Genomic DNA, 20,614 nt, shown 5'->3' with positions numbered 1-20,614 from the left:
TCCAGGGCCATTCTGTTGTGTCTCAAAATGCATGTTTGTCAAGAGATTAAAGTTTTGTGATTAGTTTAACAGTAGTAGGTATGTTCTGTTACTAGGCAGCAATTTTCTCATAATACACATAGCAAATCTCAAAATAAACCTTTAAGACTTTCAAAACTGCAGTGGCCTCCTGCCCTGTTTGACCACTGGAAGAATAGAAAAGGTCACCTTTGAATTTGGGAAGTCCATAGCAATCATAGAATCACAGAATGATAGAACGGCTTAGGTTGGAAAAGACCTTAAAAGTCATCCAGTTCCAACCCCTCTGCCCTGGGCAGGGACACTTCCCACTAAGTTAAAATGTTTGTGACTCTAATGTACTCCAAATTTTTGTTTAATATTGTTTTAAAATCCACATTGCTAACCAGCCACTTCTTCATGAAAAAGAAGAATAACATTTGTAAATGTTTCTCCCTTTTTATAAGAGCAGAGAACTGAAAGGTTTTGAGAATCTGAGAAGCTAAGCTATGATGAAAACTGCCATTAGCACTTTCACACCTGATTGCGAACCACTGGAGTCAGTGCTGTTCTATCAACAAAGCAGTCTCAGCCTGTCAGTTTGGGATTTAACTCCAGCTGTTTGGAGCTGCTCTCCTGGAAGTGTGGAGAAGTGAAATAAGAACCCCTGACTCTGTTCCAAGTTTCCTTGGTTTTCAATCAGCTGTTTCTCATGCTGCTGTAGTTGGTGAAGAAAATCTTGCGTGCTTCATCTTTTGCCATGATTCTCACAAGACTGAACAATTTTTGTATTTAGGAAGGTGTATTGCTTTCTGAATTTATCAGGTCCATTCACAGCTGCCAAGAAGAGTGCCAGCTTGGGGCTGTAAAGTTGGCCTCTTTAAATAAAATCTGCATTAAGGCTGTCAACTAATTTGTAGCTTCTCTGGCAGGAGGTAATGACTTTTTTGGCCATTGTTGATAGGAAATAGAGTGAAGCAACCAAAGCTGAGCAAGATTAAAAGCTTCACATTCCACTGATGTTTCAAGTGATGGTAGGCTGCCAGTATTTGAATTAGACTTCTTCTCTCGAATATATTCATCTTTGTTTTCAACTTTTATGGATAAGATATGTTTCCTTCTCTGCAATTATCACTCTGCCTCACAACTTTATCCCTTTGTTCTAGGCAGGGTTCAGTCCATCAGTTCCATATTCCCATTCAAAAAATCAGTCTAATGCCTACTGGAGTATCAAAGTTTCTCTCGCTGGTTACTCATGGAGTGTTTTGATGGATGAAGTTTCATATTTTTAGGAGCTGGCTGCTTCCCAGAGGCAGCATTGCCCTCTGGTGGATACATGATGCTCCACGTGAGAGAAAGGGCTTTCCTGTGTGAAGTCTCTGTGGTCTAAGGAAAACAGACCATCTTCATGATGGGCACTGATGATTGTTTCGTGATTAGGGTTGTTATTCTAATCTAGATGTAACATGGCTTCTCTCAGGAACAGTACTTCATATTCCAGTTCTGTGTATTGTAAATAAAAATATGAGGACAGGCTGAGAGAGCTGGGGTTGTTCAGCCTGGAGAAGAGAAGGCTCTGGAGAGACCTTAGAGCAGCCGTTCAATACTGAAAGGGGCTACAGAAAAGCTGTGGAGGGGCTCTTTATCAGGGAATGCAGAGGTAGATGAGGTGGAATGGTTTTAAGACGAAAGAGGGGAGATTAGAGATTAGGAAAAATGTTTTGCTGTGAGGGTGGTAAGACACTGGCCCAGGTTGCCCAGAGAAGTCGTGGCTGCTCCATCCCTGGAGGTGTTCAAAGCCAGGTTGGATGGGGCTTTGAGCAACTTCATCCAGTGGGAGGTGTCCCTGCCCGTGGCAGGGGGTTTGGAACGGGATGAGCTTCAAGGTCCCTTCTAACCCAAACTATTCTTGCACGATCCTTCTCCTATTTCATGTAAAAAGAGTACCATTAGTGATGACTGCATTAAGTGGAGTATTATGGTAGATGGTAACACTTGTAGAAAAATCTAAGAAATCTTCTGTATATAAGGACAGCGAGTACCATAGGTAAACATCTTAGATAATACATGGAGAAACTGACCATGAGGGCAAAACACTTTCCAAAAGACAGAAGTCTTTGCTGGCACCATTAAAATTACTTCTAAAATGTGCTTAATTTAAACTTGCTATTTCTAGCTGAGCTAGACGTACTACATTCTCAGGTCAGATAGTACTCAAGGGATATATTGAAGTTGGTCACCAAAAGAGATGTAAAATAACTATATCATGAAGAAAAAGGGACTGTGAGACTGAGGGGTTTGGAAATGGAATGTAGATCTCTATGCAACTCAATAATTAGGCTGCAGTTGATGATGATGATAAGTCTCTTCAGTTGCATGCATATGTATCCAGTGTAAATGAGAGACCAGACCTTCGGTCGGGGCTTTGAAAGAAGTAGCCAATGAATCAGTGGCCGTTGGAGCCCAAATCCTATTTACATACATTCCGTTCATTTAATGTTTACAATTTGTCGTAGTACTTAGTGCTTTAGTTTCCCTCTGGTATCCATTCAGTTACTTACAGAATGTATTTCTTCTTGCTTGCTGGCACTAGAATGTAATTGAATTCTCATTTTTCATCATCTCCTGGGATACTGGGCAATATTCTGTGCCTAATGTTGTGTGTTGACAATAGTAACAAGAGCATGAATACAAAATAGTCAAAATAGTTCATTTAAAGATTTCTTATTTTTGAGTCTTACAGCAACAATACTGTTTGTACACATAAGAAGCCTTTTAATATCTCAGTTAAAAACATCTTAAATTTTAATTGTATGTTTCTTGTATGTGCTAGTGGTTTACCTCTATAGATTTTAAATAATGGAAAGGGGGAAACTCGGTTGCAGCTAGGAGAGCTTTAGAAAAATATTTTCAGATGACCTTTTGCCCTCCCATAATCTCAAGCGATAACAAATTCATTTAATAGATAAAATTCTTCTTTTTTGCATTTGATGCTATCCTTCATTCTTGTTTTAAAAAAACATAGAGAAGAGAAGAGAAGAGAATTCGGACCAAAATCAATAGCAAGCTCATTATTGAGAAAATATTTCTGTGTCAGTAACAAGCAGTGAGAAAGATGATACCAACACCAGTGGGGAAGTCCTAGCTCTGATTGCTGTATTCCTGGTTAAAATCTGAAAATTTCATTATGAAAATCACAGTTCATGTGCTTTGGATGCTTCTAGATTATTTAGATACAGAAAATGGTTGGTATTTGAATGGAAGAGATTAAAGTCAGAGCTGAAAATGCCTTAAATAGGAATGATCTTAAGAAACAGCACTATTCTGGCCTCATGTAACACTTTTTGATGAGAAAATGCTGAAACGTCAGGATTTAGAAACAAATGAAGATCCAAAGAATACAGAAACCGAAATTCCTTGTTGTGCCTTATCTGTTCCTTTTCAGAGATAATTCTAAGCACTTATAACAACAGACTTACAACCGTTATGATAGTACTAACTGTTTGATTTTTTTTTTCCTCTCTCCTAATGATTATGGGATGTTTTCAGATTTCTTTACCAATACTTTATAAATTTTACCTAAGAGATACACCTTTTGTTTAGAGTACTTGTTTCTAAGTCTCTTTCTCTCTCTCTTTCTCTTTTATTAAGCATAGTTTGAATAAAAATCATGAAAGCATTATCTCCCTATTTCTCATAGAAGATTAATTGGAGTTAGAAGCAATTACTTGAAAGTAAATTTGCAATGAGGTGTTTTGGTTTTGTTTTTGTTTTTTTTTTCCAAATTGCTCATATTCATAAACCATCTGCCAGTTCCTCCTAAGTTTGCCAAAGCTTCTAGGACAATCTTTGCTTTTATGGCGCCATAAGGAATAACAATGCTGAGAAGTTTTGATCTGGTAAGAAAATTTAAACAACCCACCCCCATGATATTCTCAATACAAAAAAAAAAAAAAAAGAAATTTGAGTAGTATTTAGGCAATTTTTTTCCAGTTTGATTATTTGTTCCATTCCTAGTGTCTAGAGAATAAGTCGTATGAGGAGCAGCTAAGGAAACTGTGATTGTTTAGCCTGGAGAAGAGAAGGCTGAGGGGAGACCTTATTGCTCTCTGCAGCTCCTTCAAAGGAGATTGTATCAAAGTGGGTCTGGTCTCTTCTCCCGAGTAACAAGAGATAGGACAAGAGGAAATGGCTGAGAGGTTTAGATTGGAGATTAGGAAAAAAAACTTTCCTGAAAGAGTGGGTAAAGAATTGGCAGAAGCTGTCAAGGGAAGTGGTGGAGTCTCTATCCCTGGAGGGGTTAAAAAAAAGAGTGTAGATGTGGCACTTTGGGACATGGTTTAGTAGGCACAGTAGTGTTAGGCTGATAGTTGGACGTGTTGATATTAGCAGTCTTTCCAACATTAATGATGCTATGATTCTATGACTCTGTCTATCTGAAATGGAAGTTTATTTACATGTTTCCAATAAAAGGAAAATTCAGCCTTGAGTATATGGATTTTTACCAATGTTTTACTTATTTTTTATTTTTTGTTCTCCGATCCTTTTTTCCTAAGTACTTTGCAGTTCAGTTTAGCCCTGAATGTGATTCTTGCAGGTGGAAAGGGGAAAGGAAGTTATCTAGCAGCAGACAGCAAGTGTTGGAAGAGCCCTTTTAATTAATCTCTGACAGAAGTGAACCTTTACCTCACCTCTAGCATATGGCAAGGTAAATGCAACGGGATTCTCTGTAAGGAAGAAGGTCCATAGGTATTTTCAATTAATTTAAGTAGTTTTTAATGGCCTCATTTACTTTTTTCCCCCTAATTTCACACGGATTAATGTGCCTCCTATTTCAGTTAAAATAAACTTTACCTTGTTTGATCTGTTCTGCCCATCCTTGACTTACATGCCTCTTCCATCGCACCTAATCAGTGCAATTCTTTATGTGCAATTGTTTTCAGTCTTGTAAGATACATCCCATGAGAGCACTTCTATCAATGCATTATCCTTCCTGGGTTATTGCTCTGTTCACTATTAATTCATGAGACTGATTCGCCCCCTTCCTTGTAGAGAAATATTAACATGTAATTAAGATACAAATCCAAATGTGAGAACATAATAACAGGAAAGCTGTCTGAGGGAAACAGAATTGCAGCAGTGACATGTTCTAGAAGAGGGCTGCAGCTGAAGATTAATTGGTGAGCACTCACAGTGACAGCAGATAACTCATGTGGTGCATTCACTGAGGGAATGAAAGAGCCAGAAGCTGCAGGCTCCATGCTGTAAATAACAGAGACTGCTTACTGCAGAGCAATTCCTAAATCTGCTTACATTTAAAATTATTCCTTATGTTGAAGATAACGTGCTGAATACTATGTGAAATCTCTGTAGTTTCACTATAGTCAATTCATGCTCTCCTGGGACCTGTTTTTTCTGTGTCACTTATAGTGTCAGTCAGCAGCTGGGAATTCAAACATGAGCAAACTTTTATTAAGGTCACGCTACTGGAGCAGCAGAAGAGCTAATGGCATTCTGAATTTGTGCTTGGCATTTACTGCTCAAATCTTATGAGATGTATAAACACACAGGGCAACATTTTTTTTTGATCTGGACTTATATTTTGTGTTTGTGTGTGTGTGTACTCTCCTCAGTGAAACTTTAGGTTTCATGGGACTCTAAAAAGATTTACTAAAAGGGAAGGAGATGGATTTTTTAATACATTTTTACATTGTTGAAAAACAGGTGAAGATTTTTAAGGGGGAATATTGCAGTAGATGATTTATGAAGAGAAGGAAAAAATTCAATTTAATTTGGAAAGTTAAAAAGAAATAATTTTAAGTTGTGCATCTGCAAATGACTTCATCTTTGCTAAAGATCTTATTACTCTGCAAAGATGATCCATGCAGGATTGCTTGTGTGAAGAATATCATGGAATGAGAAGCACAATTCCAGTAACAGCTTCAGAAAGTGTTTTCAATAAATGAAAATGCACATACGATCAGATACTAAAATATCCATATCATTGTGAAAATGGAACAAAAGCAGATAATGAAGCTCTAATAGCCAAACCTTATGTAAGGTATGACTGAAGGTGACAAGGTACAACCCATCTGTTGCTTAGTAATTCCAAGTGACTAAAACTTCTGGTAGATACTATAAGTTGCAATTATACTTCAAAGTTTCTAAAGGTTTGAGAAATTTAGGATGGAGTAGGCGATTTCCCATAATACAGAGCTAACAATATGATGTACAAATAGCCTAGACATCTCACATCCCAGATAGTATATTTGTGGTGTCATGGTGGACAAATTAATTCAAACAGGTATCTAAGCAGGTTCTACTATGCAAACAAGCGAAGAAAAAACGTCAACAGTTGCTTGTAATTAAGGCTCATGAGCAGCCTGATTTTGAATCCTGTTTCTTTTTGTTTCTTCCTTCCATGCAAAAATTAATAGCTGTTTTATGGGAAGAAATCCCTCTTCCCTGAAACTTTACTAATGATGGTTTATTTTTACCACAGTGAGGAAGGTTGAATGTGAGAGCTCAGTGTCTAGGACTGCATCTTCCATTCAGTCTTCTTGAAAGTGTGTAAGGGGAATAGAACTCATTCCCCTTCTTCTCCCACTCCCATTTTCTACTCTCAGTGAAAGGATAAACTTGACTAATGCTCTGTAAACCAACCTGCAATGCCAAAGTGGTTGTATCATAACTCAGCCATACTGCCCTTTGCAAATAACAGGCACAGAAGAGCAGTAGCCATTCTATGATTACATTGTAGGCTGCTACAATGGTGCCGTCATTCAAACAAAACAAACAAAAAAAACCCCATAAACAGATAAGCTGTGGAGATAGAAGAGTCGTGGTCTTGGGCTTGAAGTTCAAAGAAGCAGTTTTAACTGTATGCAGTTGTATTTGATACTGCAGAGCTTACCGCTCTGAAAGTCAGAATCATGATCCTTCAAGAAACATGCTGCTGATCTCTTCCAGACTGTACAGATCAGGAAAAATACTTCTTTCAGTGATTAAACAATTATCAAAACATTATAATTATAATTTCTGCCTTGGCTTTTCATTAAGAATACAGAATCATAGAGTCATAGAATCAAAAAATGCTTTGGGTTGGAAGGGAACTTTACAAGTCACCCAGTTCAATCCCTGTGCAGTACGCAGGGACACCTTTAACTAGATCAGGTTGCTCAGAGCCCCATCCAACCTGACCTTGAATATTCCCAGGGATGGGGCCTCCACCACCTCCCTGGGCAACCATGCTCATTGTAAAAATTTCCTTCCAGTCTAAATCTATATTTTACAGAAGGTTTGCTGTCCTGACATTACAGGTTATATTATGCTAAGGATGTATTGCATCTGCTAAGCAGAGCAACAGTAGTGAAGGCTGTGAATGAATGAATACACCCCATTCTTCCTTCTTTCCCATCATCACTTTCCAAATATGTCCATGAGCAGCCAGTACAAAGGTAGACACAATGCCAGTTTGGACTGGAGGTTGCATTTATCTTTTGATGCATTGTGTAATTATACCAAAAATAATTAGGATTGGCTTGAAAAAGTGTCCATTCTGTCAGCTCTTTTCAGCCATTCTTTTTACAATCATCCTGTCTGAACTAATAGAAAGTAAATTATGGTTAAAAGGTAATGAGAAGCAATGGACCTTAAACAGATTGACTGTTGATTGGGTACCACCAATTTGCAGCATTTGTGCTTCCTTCAGGGCCCTTGAGCTTCACAGCTACCTAGCAACCATGAAATCTGCTATGAGATCTTCTCTTACAGAAAAAGCTGCGCTTGCCAGCAGCGTACTGCAATAAGTGAGCTGGCAATGTATCTGAAATTGCTGTGCAACCAATACCCTTACATTCCAGTGTTAAGCTCTTTCTGAGCATCGCAGCTAAGATTGTAAACCCTTGCCTCACAAGAAAATATTTTCATCCTTCAACTGCTATTTGTTTCCATATACAAAAGTTGTTGTGATGGGAGGATTATCTCCTGCTTTCACTTTCAGAAAACTGTAAGTGTTAATATTCTAGTTTGCTAATCTGCAACAACATATAAACCTAGATTTGGACAATACAGGTCTGGACCCAGGTTCTTTAAAATATTTATGTTGTACTTCTTTGCTACATGTTTGGATTTGAAGGCATTTCTTCCCTGGTGCCTTATTGTCCCATGTATAAAAGAAGACAATGATGTTTGCCTGCATCACTGTATGGAAGTGGTGGAGAGCAGGTTATTTCAGTGAAGGAGATTTTAGTCATTTCATTGTTATTTCCTGAAGCAATTAGGTAGAAATGTTACTCTGCCTTTCATACAGTGGTAAAATGACCAAATCTTCTATTTGGTCCCCTGGCTGTAGCATTGGCATTACATCTTGTTCTAGGCTTATAAAGAAATGGCATCAAAAGTGAAGCATCCCAGCCATCTGCTGAATTCTTGTCTGTTCAAAACATGACCAACTACTTAATCTACCCTGTTAAGCTCTTTTTTCAACACAGAAAATTAAAGCCTTGTTGTAGCCCAGATTTAAGAGTTAGTTTTCCCTACGATGAACCCTTATAATAAATTTCTTATATCTGATTTGAATATTAAAACAATTTATAAACAAAACTTACAGATTTTTTTTATTTCCCGTAGTCAATCATATTGCTTTGTCAGATATGACAAAGGAACGTTTTAATGTCCTGTTGTAGACGATGTCCTAACACATTAACATAGAACATTATTCTGATTTTTGCCAGAACAGCTGTATCTCCTTAAAATAGTGCTTTCTGAATGTAGATCTTTAACTATTTTCGGGGCTGTACTGTCATCACTTTACTATGCTCAATTAAGATGTGTTAATGTATGGATATTTATATTTTAAGTGCAGTATGAGGCAGTAATACCAAGCTTAAGAGGATGAGAAAAGTAACAGCACCGGGAGCTTGGCCATTATTGTAAAAATAATTCAGGAAAACTGAATTAAACGCTGATTAAAAACTGCATACTTGGTCTGACAGCATCTGTGACTTTTTTTACCATTTGCATCTTTTTCCATAAATGATGTGATTGCAACTCCCACAAATCATAGAAAGGTTTGGGTTGGAAGGGACTTTAAAGATCATCCAGTCTCAACCCCCCTGCATGTGTGTTTTGATTTCTCCTCTGGTTCCCAAGTCTGTGATATTTTCAGGAGGAAGATAAACTTCACTCAGTTTATGTGACAAAATGTTCATCAAATCCGCTAAACACTGAAGTGTTAACATAGTTGTAACATCAGACCCTTCTGAATATCGAACTCCTTGTAATGACCTGCTTGTCCAAAAGTAATCTTGAAAAAGAGAATATTTTATTCATTTGTTATGTGTCATTTCTGATTGAGTGTGGAGTTTTAAGGGAACAGAACACATTCCAGATGGAAAGCAGAGTGTGCACATTACGGTAGTTTTTATCTGTGGCTGCAGTCCTCACCCAAAGATAACTGCTCTTAGTGCCGTATCTTCGTTTAACATATTTTCCTAAGATTACAGTTTTGCTTAAGGAAATTAATAGTGTTGTTACCACAGATTTAAAGCTTTGTGATGTGTTTTGATCAAATAACACAGAACTTGAAACAGTGCTAAGTGAAATCAATAATGCACATGCTAAAACCCTCAAAACAGATTGTGAATAGGGAATTGGTTAAGCAGGTGTCATTATAAGGAATTTGTACAGGGATTGTACCATTTTTAGCATGGTTTCCTGGTAAGCTGGTGGTCACGGGCAGGGGAGTTCCCCAGGAGGCCCTTGCTTCTGCATTAATGGAGCCGCTCCATTAAGAGAAGATCACAGAATCACAGAATGTTTTAGGTTGGTAAAGACGTTTAAGATCATCAAGTCCAACCACAAACCCAACACTGTCCACCACTAAACCATGTCCCTAAGTGCCACATCTACACATCTTTTAAATTCCTCCACCACTTCCCTGGGCAGGCTGTTCCAATGCTTGACAACCCTTTCAGTGAAGCAATAGTTCCTAATATCCAATCTAAGATCGCACAGGAGGAATATGCTTTTTCTTGACCTCGGAGATAACTCCTGCTGGACTAGTTTGTCAGACTCTGGGCCAACAGTGCAAGGAAGATGAACAGGAGATGAAGGAATGAAACAGTGAAAATATGCCTTAGTCTGCCCTCCTTCAGTGTGCTCGCATACCTGGCAAGTGAAAAAGGGGAGAAGTGACTACGGAACTATGAAGAAGGTTATTTAATGGTGCAACTGGAGGATGTGGCAGACATACATTTTCACACGGATATTACCTAGCCTGGGAGTGGCTGTTGGCTGGTACCAGGCAGCCCAGGGAGCTCCGTCGGCCCGTGCTAGGCTGGGTCATGACCTGTCAGGGAAAGGCAGGTTGCTTGTTGTGGTTGGTGCAATTTAATGTAATATATATTCAAAATAAACAGTTTTAGGTAGCCAAAGATGGCTTTAAAGCAAGGCGGTGATTTCTGCGTTTCTTATATACTTGCTTCTGTGTAATGTGATTCGAAGAGTGAAATCTGGCATTCATTTTCCATCGAGTGGATTTGAAATTAGCACTGCAGAGACAAATCTGTTTAGTACAGTCATACTGTTCTTCATTTAATCTACCCTTGTGTGAAAAATGACATTTGCTTTTACGAAGTTTTACACTTCCAAGTCATTTGGAGCTCTGTGTTTCCCTTAAAGTTTTTGTTCTTTACACTAATTCTGCTCTATAAAACAGAAGTCATCTCTTCTTGAAGGTGAAGTTTTGACTTGCCATGTTCAAATTTTCATTCTTCTACTGGAGAACAAAACTTGTCCTGGTGTTAGAAATTTGTCTGCGATAAAAGCTGTGAGAGGGTCAGGAAACATGACAGGACTGTTTCTTTTAGATTATGCTCATTTTGGGGAATCTTGCACAGGTTTGAGTTTATAAACACCTCATTCAGCAAGTAGATGAATCTGGTTTGGTCTAAGAAATAACAGAATGCTGCTTTACTCAGGACAATTGAATATGGTTTTGGCAGACTCTAATATCCAGGTGATCATCAGTACTTGTGTCTTTCACGTGATAATGGATGCATTATCAACTGTTAGAGTTATGTTGATGCTTTTTGGCTTTTATTGTGAAACTTAATTTGTAAGAGGGTTAAGTTACTATAGCATTAAAATCTAAATATGTAAAACATCACTTCTCCCCCATCGTAGAGGACGTATTATTTTGTAGATGAACAGCATGTCTCATAGCTTGTGAATTACATGATTATTTGAACTATCTGTATTTTCTTTTTTGAGGCAGTCTAAAATATTTCTGTTGGAAGGTTTGAACTTTTAATAGTGGAAGCTTCTTTAGAAATCTGTGATATTTTGAAGAATAATTAATACCCTAATATTGCCTTAAGATCTCAGAAGTTAAACTCAGTTATGGGGGGTGTGGGGTAAAAGTAGTAGATAAATCTTGCATAGTAATGTGTTTCATTCAGTTGTTTACCTAGTTGGCTCCTCTTCTCCCACAACAGTCATAGAAAAGTTAGCAGCCTTCCAGTACTTAAAGGGGGCCTACAGAAAAGCTGGGGAGAAGCTCTTTGTCTTTTTGTGAGAGAGTGCAGGGATAGGATGAGGGGGAATGGTTTTAATCTGAAAGAGGGGAGATTTAGATGAGTTATTAGGAAGAAATGTTTTCTTGTGAGGGTGGTGAGGCACTGACACAGGTTGCCCAGAGTTGTGGCAGCCCCATCTCAGGAGGTGTTCAAGGCCCAGGTTGATGAGGCTTTGAGCACGCTGGTCCAGTGGGAAGTATCCCTGCCCATGGCAGGGAAGTTGGAACTGGATGGGCTTTGAGATCCCTTCCAACCCAAATCATTCTATGATTCTACATTGTGGTACTATCAAAAAAGCCTTTGAACAGATGTGTTTACACCTTTCTTTCCTTTCCTCTCCTTAAGTTATAGCACAATGCGTGCAGACTTGCACTGTTATCTGATGAATGAACCTTAAATGACAACTAAGATAAAACAACAAATAAATTATTCTGTACTGTTTCCCTATGGTTCATTCTCTGCCGGCATCAGAGAGTAAGCTGGCAGAGTACTGCATGCCAGCCGTACCTACTGCAGGACTAAATACAATTCAGATGGAGCTATACAACTATAGCAGATACTTGCTTTTATGGTGATTGAACTGAAAAGCTTCACTATTGTACATGTGTGAGGACACCAATAGTTTTCAAAGAGGGTGTCATTTTACCAGTTACATCAGCTATTTCATAAATGGCTCTGAGTGTGGCTTTGGGTTAATTAATACGAATTAAGTGACATAAGATGCAATGCCCTTACAACCCATTATTCTCTTCTGCCTGGAGTCTCTTCTATTCTGGGTGTTTCCAGAAAGACTATTAGTGCAGATAAGTGAATATTAAGACTGTTCCAGAGTATTTAAAGTATTTGTGATCTGTGGATTCCCAAGTTAAAAGTGGCATCTGCTTCTTAGAGTTCTTGCTAGACTTTTATTCCACATAATTGTCTAATAGAATCATAGAATGGTTTGAGTTGGAAGGGACCTTAAAGATCATCCAGTTCCAACTCCCCTGCCATGGGCAAGGACACCTCCTGCTAGATCAGGCTGCTCAAGGCCTTGCCTTGAACACTTCCAGGAATGGGGCATCCACAACTTCCCTGGACAACCTGTGACAGTTCCTCACCACCGTCATTGTGAAGAACTTCTTCCTTATGTCCAGTCTAAATCTTCACCTCTCCAGTTTATACCCATTCCCCCTAGTTCTATCACTACATGCCTTTGTAAACAGTCCCTCCCCTGCTTTCTTGTTGGCCCTCTTCAGGTACTGGAAGGTTGCTATAACATCTCATCTGAGCCTTCTCTTCTCCAGGCTGAACAAGCCCAACTCTCTCAGCCTGTCCTCATATGGGAGGTGCTCCAGCCCTAATCCTGCTTTGAAATAGGCAGCAGCCATGCCTCAGCTCTGGGCTGTGGGAAGAATGATGTCTTGGTTTATGTCCTGTTTTGGCTCCATTCAAGGCTTTTGTGTTCTTGTGTTGGACAAAAGTCACGAACATAGTGTTGTTGCTTGCTCACCTAGCTATTTTGCATGTGAATTTATAATCCTTTGTAATATCCTGCTAGGGACGGCTCATTTTCAATTGAACACCCCATGTCTGTTAAGCTCTTCCTCTTAGAAAAGGCTTATTGTGATTTTGATTGTCTTGGTTGCTTTCCTCTTTTTACTTTTGAGATGGAGGAGGGGGAAATGCAACGCGAGCAGAATGGACTTGTGCAATGTCATTCTCTCTCTTGGTGTGATGGAGTGGAAAACATGCTGTGGTGGTGTGGACTGTGAAAAAGGCACTTGTTTTGTGGTGGCAGCAGTGTGAAACCAGAGCAGTTTTTTGTCTATACCTTGAAAGCAATTAGAATCTAAATAGTGCTCCTGGGCAGGGAGGAGGGATGTAGCACATGGATGAATAAGTGATGGCACGTCCTGTTTGTACCACCTAGAATAACAGGAAAACTGTTTGGGGACTATTTTGGTGACTTGTCTTGTTGCCTGGAATATCAATATAGGATCAGTAGTAGATGCTAATTAAGAAGTCTTTTTTTAGTGAAAATTAATATGTCTGCTGGTAATATTCTTCAGTGTGTTATATCAAGAAGGAAAGAAGGGAACCTAAAATTGGGGGGAAACCTCAGGATATTTGGGACCAAAAGATATTATTTGAAAAACTGAGGGATAGTGAAAGTTTTGGAGCATTTTCTGAGCAGCTAGACTTGAGGTAGACTTCTAGAGAATTAAAGTAATGAATGTTGTATTACAGCTATATTTAGTTATGTTGGAAACTCTGAACACAAGTTCTCCTACTTAGTGCAAGTTCCTATGGTCTTAGTGGTTTCAGAGTTGATAGATAGACTGTGAATGCTTTGTTTTCAGTTTTAATAGTGTAGGAACAAGAGGATTATAATTGTGGTCCTGTGTTTTATATGAAAATTTGAGTCATGGTGTGGAATAAAGCCAAATGCTGAGTCAGTATTTTGGCAATTATTTTAGTAGATATGGGCTGCAAAAAGCCTCTGGGTCCCCCAATTTAAGCAGAAAAGTTATTGGGATATGGGTTTATGTCTTGAGAACACAGAATGTGTCTGGAGAATTCCAGATTCGTAAATATAAAACAGTAAGCACACTCCATCTAATAGCCTTATTTTGTGATTAAAATCAAGCATAAATTCCTGGGGAAAAAAAATACATAAATTGAGGAACACAACTGTCTCATCAGGCTCATTAAGCCACTGAAGTTTTACACGTTGGTGGTATGTTGGCGGGTTACTCAGAGCTCAGTACTGGGTCCAGCTCTGTTCAATGTCTTTATCAATGGCCTGGATGAAGGCATTGAGTGTAACCTTAGCAAGTTTGCAGATAACACTAAGCTGGGTGGAAGCGTGGATCTGCTGGAGGGTAGGGAGGCTCTGCAAAGGGATCTGAACAGGCTGGAGTGCTGGGCGGAGACCAATGGGATGAGGTTAACAAGACCAAATGCCGGGTCCTGCGCTTGGGGCACAACAACCCTATGCAGTGCTACAGACTAAGAGAAGTCTGGCTAGAAAGCTGCCTGGAGGAGAAGGACCTGGGGGTGTTGGTTGACAGTCGACTGAACATGAGCCAGCAATGTGCCCAGGTGGCCAAGGAGGTCGATGACGTCTTGGCTTGTATCAGAAACGGTGTGACCAGCAGGTCCAGGGAGGTGATTCTCCCTCTGTACTCGGCACTGGTGAGACTACACCTCGAGTACTGTGTTCAGTTCTGGGCCCCTCACCACAAGAAGGTTGTTGAGGCTCTGGAGCGTGTCCAGAGAAAAGCAACGAAGCTGGTGAGGGGGCTGGAGAACAAGTCTTATGCAGAGCGGCTGAGAGAGCTGGGGTTGTTTAGCCTGGAGAAGAGGGGGCTGAGGGGAGACCTTATTGCTCTCTACAACTACCTGAAAGGAGGTTGTGGAGAGGAGGGAGCTGGCCTCTTCTCCCAAGTGACAGGGGACAGGACAATGGGGAATGGCCTCAAGATCTGCCAGGGGAAGTTCAGACTGGACAGCAGGAAAAAAAAATTCACAGAAAGGTTCATTGGGCACTGGAATAGGCTGCTCAGGGAGGTGGTCAAGTCCCCTTCCCTGGAGGTGTTTAAGGGACGGGTGGACGAGGTGCTGAGGGGCATGGTTTGGGGAGTGTTAGGAATGGTTGGACTCGATGACCCACTGGGTCCCTTCCAACTTGGTGATTCTATGATTCTATGTTGAAATAAGGAGTGGCTGTTAATCCTGTATTGCCTCTGGATGTATTTCTGGATAAAAGTACAGGATCTCACGTCTCCACCAGTTTTGAACAGAGAAATTGAGTGATCAGATGCTGCTGATTTTTGTTTGGTCTTCTGTCTTACTTACATTTCTCCCTCACAGATGGCTGATCTACTCAGCTCTCAGAATCAAGTAGAAATGGCATTGATGTGTTCCTTCACTGGAGAAGGCTTTCTTAGCTGAAGTGCTACTGTTATACCAAGTGATATTGTGACCTGTTTGATAGAGTTCTGTACTACTTGGCAAAAAAATATTTGAGTCAGTAGATAAATGCAGTTGCATAAATTTTGACTGCTGTGTGTTTATAAATATGTATTTGCAATGCATTTCCCAACACTAATTTCTGCTTTATGTGTGTATTAAACTAGCATATTATCCTGGAGATTAAACTGCAACTGGTTGTATATCAGCAGAAGGTTATTTCCACCTGAAGTAATTTATTTAAATGTGAAAAATCAACAATTACTCAAGTACTGTTTCAAATTTTATCTTTCATATAATTTTCTCTTTTCCCTCTTAGTGTTTGTGCTTTTTAGTTGCTGGAGGGCTATAGCTGCTGCTTTGAGCAGTATTCACTTTGCTGTTACTGCTAGCAATTTGCATTATTCTTGTCCTATTGTGAACATAAAGATCATCTGAAAGTTCTGATAATCTTTATGTTCAGGATTAACAGTGCTAAACATAACAATCATATCACATGATTATAATGTAATCCAGTGAGCAAATAATAGCAATTAAGCTTTTGTGTTACTAGTGACTAAAGCAGAAATAAAACAATTTCGACTGGTAATGATAAAAATCATGATAGTGACCATTTCCCTGCTGCAGATTTGTAGCATGTTATTTGCAGCTATGAATAGTATCCTATCACATTGCAGAAACTGTTTGATTCCAGACCTATCATTAATTAGACCATGCCACCATTTTCAAGCGGTGTGGAGAAAGAGGAAGAGAGCTGTAGAGCTGAGTGGTCAGGCCCAGTGACCCTGTGTCCACAGAATACAAATTAACAATTTCCCTTAAAATCCTTGACAGACATCAGAGTGACAAATAGGACAGAATGCCTATTTGTGCCTGGGATGCATTTGCGGGAATCATGGAGCACTATTTTCAGTTCATTTTGACAATGAGGAAGCACATTTTGTGGTTCCTTGGGACCTGGGTACCAGAACTGCTAGAAGAGGTACCTGAAAAACACCTGATTTGAAACACAGACATTAAGGTCATTACACATGCTGTTTCTAGCATTGCTCAATGAGTATTGGTGTTATAGACACCTCACAGTAAACCTCTCACGTAGTGAAAACCTGTGTTCTGTCAGGGACAGGGAAAATAGGACTGGAGTGCAGGGATGAGCAGTTACTGATTTTGGAGATTCTTCTAGCATGTTTGTGTCTAAAATTAAGCACTTCTATTTACACTAATGAAGTCCCTGAATGCTTTATCAACAACACTGCTTATGGCTCACAGTCATTGTGTAGAACAGGTGTGTCAGCTCTTACACATGTCTGTAGTCTTAACTACTTGCAGTGGCCTGGTTCCTTTTCATGTGAGACTAAGGACATAGTCAACTGTGAAATTTTACCTGTAGTCAGTTTGGTAATGTGACATTTAAAATAATGCGTCCTGCTGTATTAATGTTTTTAAGGTGATTAGTCCCTGCAGCTGGGCTATCTTATGTAGTTGCATAAATAATGTGAGAAATACTACAGATTTGAGTCTTGTTTTTTTTAAATTATCTTTATTCTGCTGTCAATAGCATGACTTCATATGAAGGGAGCAACTGCAAAAATTTAGTTCCTCATAAGTTTCTTAGAGTCAATGTATTTAAGAGAAGTCTCCTGTTGGTCAACAACTGTTCTATTCAGTTTGTCATGTGCCCTTGATAAACAAACCAACTTAAATTTAGTGTTACTTTTATTTGCTTTGGGGCTCTTTTTCACACAGATAGCTTTGCATGGTACCAAGATGTTGTAATTATGACTGGTCTGGAGCACCAATGTAGTGTCCTATGCTTCTTAAACACTTCCCACATAATCTCTGCCCAAATGTTGAACAGATATATTGCCTTTATATCTTCTGTTGCTTGTAGCTGTAAAATCCAAGAGGCTCTACCAATGTGAAACTGCAGCATTTTCATGTGCGTAATCAGGTTTGCTGATCACAAAGTAGCTGTGACTTTCTTCTTTCCATATCTTTTGAATAGATTTGTTGATTGAACAGAATTGTTAATACACTACAGCAGAAATCAGTGTTTCATAGAAGCACTGTCAGTCTTTTTTTGATTAATCTTAATGGCTATTATATATAATAACATTTCATATGTGTGCTTGTATATGGAATTTAGCTTCAGTGCTAGGTATTTATAGATCTAATTTGCATTGTCCAGTAATATTATGGTTTAAGACCATGGGAGGGAAATGTGTTCCCTCAATTCATGTATTATTAAAACTCATAGAATCATTAAGGCTGGAAAAGGCCTCAAAGATCATAAAGTCCAACCGTCAGCCCAACACCACCATGCCTACCAAACCATGTCCTGATGTACCACATCTACGTGTTTTTTGAGCACTTCAAGGATCGTGACTCCATCACTGTCCTAGGCAGCCTCTTCCAGTGCTTTACTACTCTTTCAGTAAATAATTTTTTTTCTAATAGCCAATCCGAACCTTCTCTGGTGCAATTTGAAGCTGTTACCTCTCATTCTATCTCTTATTACTTGGTAGAAGTGAGCAACATCCCCTCACTATAAGGCTTTGTTTAAAGCTGAATTGCTTTTGATTTGAACTTTGGTCAAAGCCAGGTAACTCACTTTTCAGATGTCCGTCCAGGTTAGCTTTTTGTTGTCAGTTTTTCTTCTGGAATGGAAACCCTTAATCTGTGTGTGAGCAGGCCTTGAACCACAATGATGTGAGTTACAATTATGCTAAGCTGTAATTATGCTAAGTAATTTATTCAATAAACTCAGTGAGAAGAAAAGCATAGATAAGGATTTAATGTCTGAAGGGCCAAGCTAATAAGGTCACTAATTATGTAAATATAATGAACATATTCATTCTTTCAGTTTTCAAGCTAGTTGTCTGTACAAGTATGTAATATAATGCAATACCTCAAGACTTTTGAGACTGCTGCTTGTGAGGGCCTTGAAATGTTATTTTCAGCTGGCGATAGTGTAGGTGCTGTTATTTCTACTTAAGTTCCAGTGGGAATCTGAGCAATAAGATGGGCATTCTGACAGTCATCCTTGCTTCAGTTAAATAAGATCCTCCAGCCACTCCTTCTGTTCACAGTTTAAGCACTTAATTGTTCTGTGACACTTGATGGTTAGAGTATTAACCATCCTCTATCCCCCAAAAGCTTGAGTTAAAAGATGAAAAAGATAATGGACTGTGCTAGGCACAATCAAGTCTCGGTTTTAATTTCAAATAGGACTCAAAGCACTGTATTAAGCAAATTGCATGGGCCATGAAGCACTACGTTTGTTAGGGTTTGCAGATCACTTTTTCCACTGTTTAAATGAAGTCAAAGTCAGCTGAGCTGTAAGTCATGCACTAGTATGTTTGCTGTTTGATTCATTCATTTTTATCAGCAGGAATCCATTGTGACTTACTGATTTGATACATTGCATATGCTAAACTTGTCCTGAGACATTGAACATGATTGATAACTGACATCTGGCCCATGTGTTAAGTTTGTATTTTATCTTTTATTCTTACAGTTTTGGCTTCTAAAGTACTGAACGGGAAAGATTTGCTCAAAAGTACAGGATGCTTCCAAATGAAATTTCTTGATTGTTGCAGTTATTTTTCAGTACACCTTTTTAATCCTAAATGTCCTTTCTGACCAGATTGGTGAGCGTTTTATAAGGTGTAATTTGCTTATTTCCATACTAGCCTTTTGAGATAGAATCATTAGGTTTGGAAAAGACTTCTAAGCTCATCCAGTCCAACCGTTAGACCAACACCACTGTGCCTACTAAACCATGTCCTGAAGCACCACATCTACATGTTTTTTGAGCACCTCCAGGGATGGAGACTCCACCACTTCCCTGGGAAGCATGTTCCAGTGCTTCACCACTCCATTTGCTCTCTTCGGTTCTGTGTAGTACAGAAAAACTCCTCAGTTTTGTTCTAAAGAGCCAAGATATTTGTTAAGGGGTTTAGTAACTTTGCCTGAAAATTGGATTTAGACCATCAAACTCTGCTCAACTGTCACAAAACTTGGGTATGCCAGGAGTCTCTGAGCACTTGAATTTCTGATTCTTACATTCTTTAACTGCCTTATGTTGTGCTTCTGGTCTTAATCTGACTCACCTCAGATTCTGAACCATTCCCTATTGCCAAGACTAAGACTTGTCAGGATTTAAAGGCAAGTTTTTTTTTCCTTGCTTTGCCTGGAGATGTCTGTTAACTTAGAGTTCAACATCTTTCTTGGGTCTCTTATATAAATTGCTTAATTGTAAGAAGGTTCACATGAAATATGATAGACATAGTCTCAAATTATACTGTTGCCATGGAGGATTTGAAAATAATTTCAGGTCCTCAGTGCTTTGGTGTGGAAATGTAACAGCTTCAACAAACAGGATTTAGGAAGCTCCCTCACTGAGGAGCATGGTGGCTTTGGTTACTTAGAGGATAGGACAGCAATAGTGCCTGTGAAAGGTGTCCAGTCAACCAGTTTAGCTAAACTGGGTTTTAAATCTAAATACTTAATTGTTGTGTGGAACAAAAAAGAAAGGGTGTTTTTGTTTGCCAAATCATTATTTCTCAATTCATTATTGCTGGTTAAACCCTAAATCTGAGTTTCTTAGCTGGCTGTCTGCAATTACATGTGCGGAAAATACAGATAACTTAAAATGCTTGGCTAGGTATCTGCTAGTTACCAAATAAGGAATGGATAGGAATTGTTAGAGAATCCAGAACAAAAACTTTATTCTCTCCTATTGCCCTTTCCTGCAAGGGCCCATGATGACAGATTCAGGGAGTACCTTTTTGTGCATTTAGAAGCTTGTTGTGCTGATAAAGACTCATTGAATTGAAGCTGTTTGTTCTCAACTTCTCTGAACTCAAAGCATTATTTGCTCATTCTAAAAAGCAAAACTATTGTGGTTATGAAATAATTAAACAGACTTGGAAAAGCTCTCTATTTAGAGAAAAATCTTATTGTACAAAAGAACCCCTTTTTCATCCCAAATGTCATCCAAATAGTTCAAACCTTCAGTGCAGTGTATCGACCATGAACACTTGGCATCTATTTCACTAGAAATTCTTCATACAATTTGTTTT

General features: G+C 39.0%; 1 protein-coding gene across 26 annotated transcripts in view; it reads left to right on the top strand.

The window, feature by feature from the left end:
• NRXN1 (neurexin 1) overlaps positions 1-20,614 on the top strand; it is a 771,544-nt gene that overhangs the window by 142,133 nt on the left and 608,797 nt on the right. The gene's annotated exons all lie outside the window — the stretch shown is intronic.

Source organism: Cuculus canorus, chromosome 3 (assembly GCF_017976375.1).
Source record: "Cuculus canorus isolate bCucCan1 chromosome 3, bCucCan1.pri, whole genome shotgun sequence".
NCBI lineage: Eukaryota > Metazoa > Chordata > Aves > Cuculiformes > Cuculidae > Cuculus > Cuculus canorus.
The sequence above is the reverse complement of the archived record's forward strand: the minus strand, read 5'-3'. Positions and strand labels throughout refer to the sequence as shown.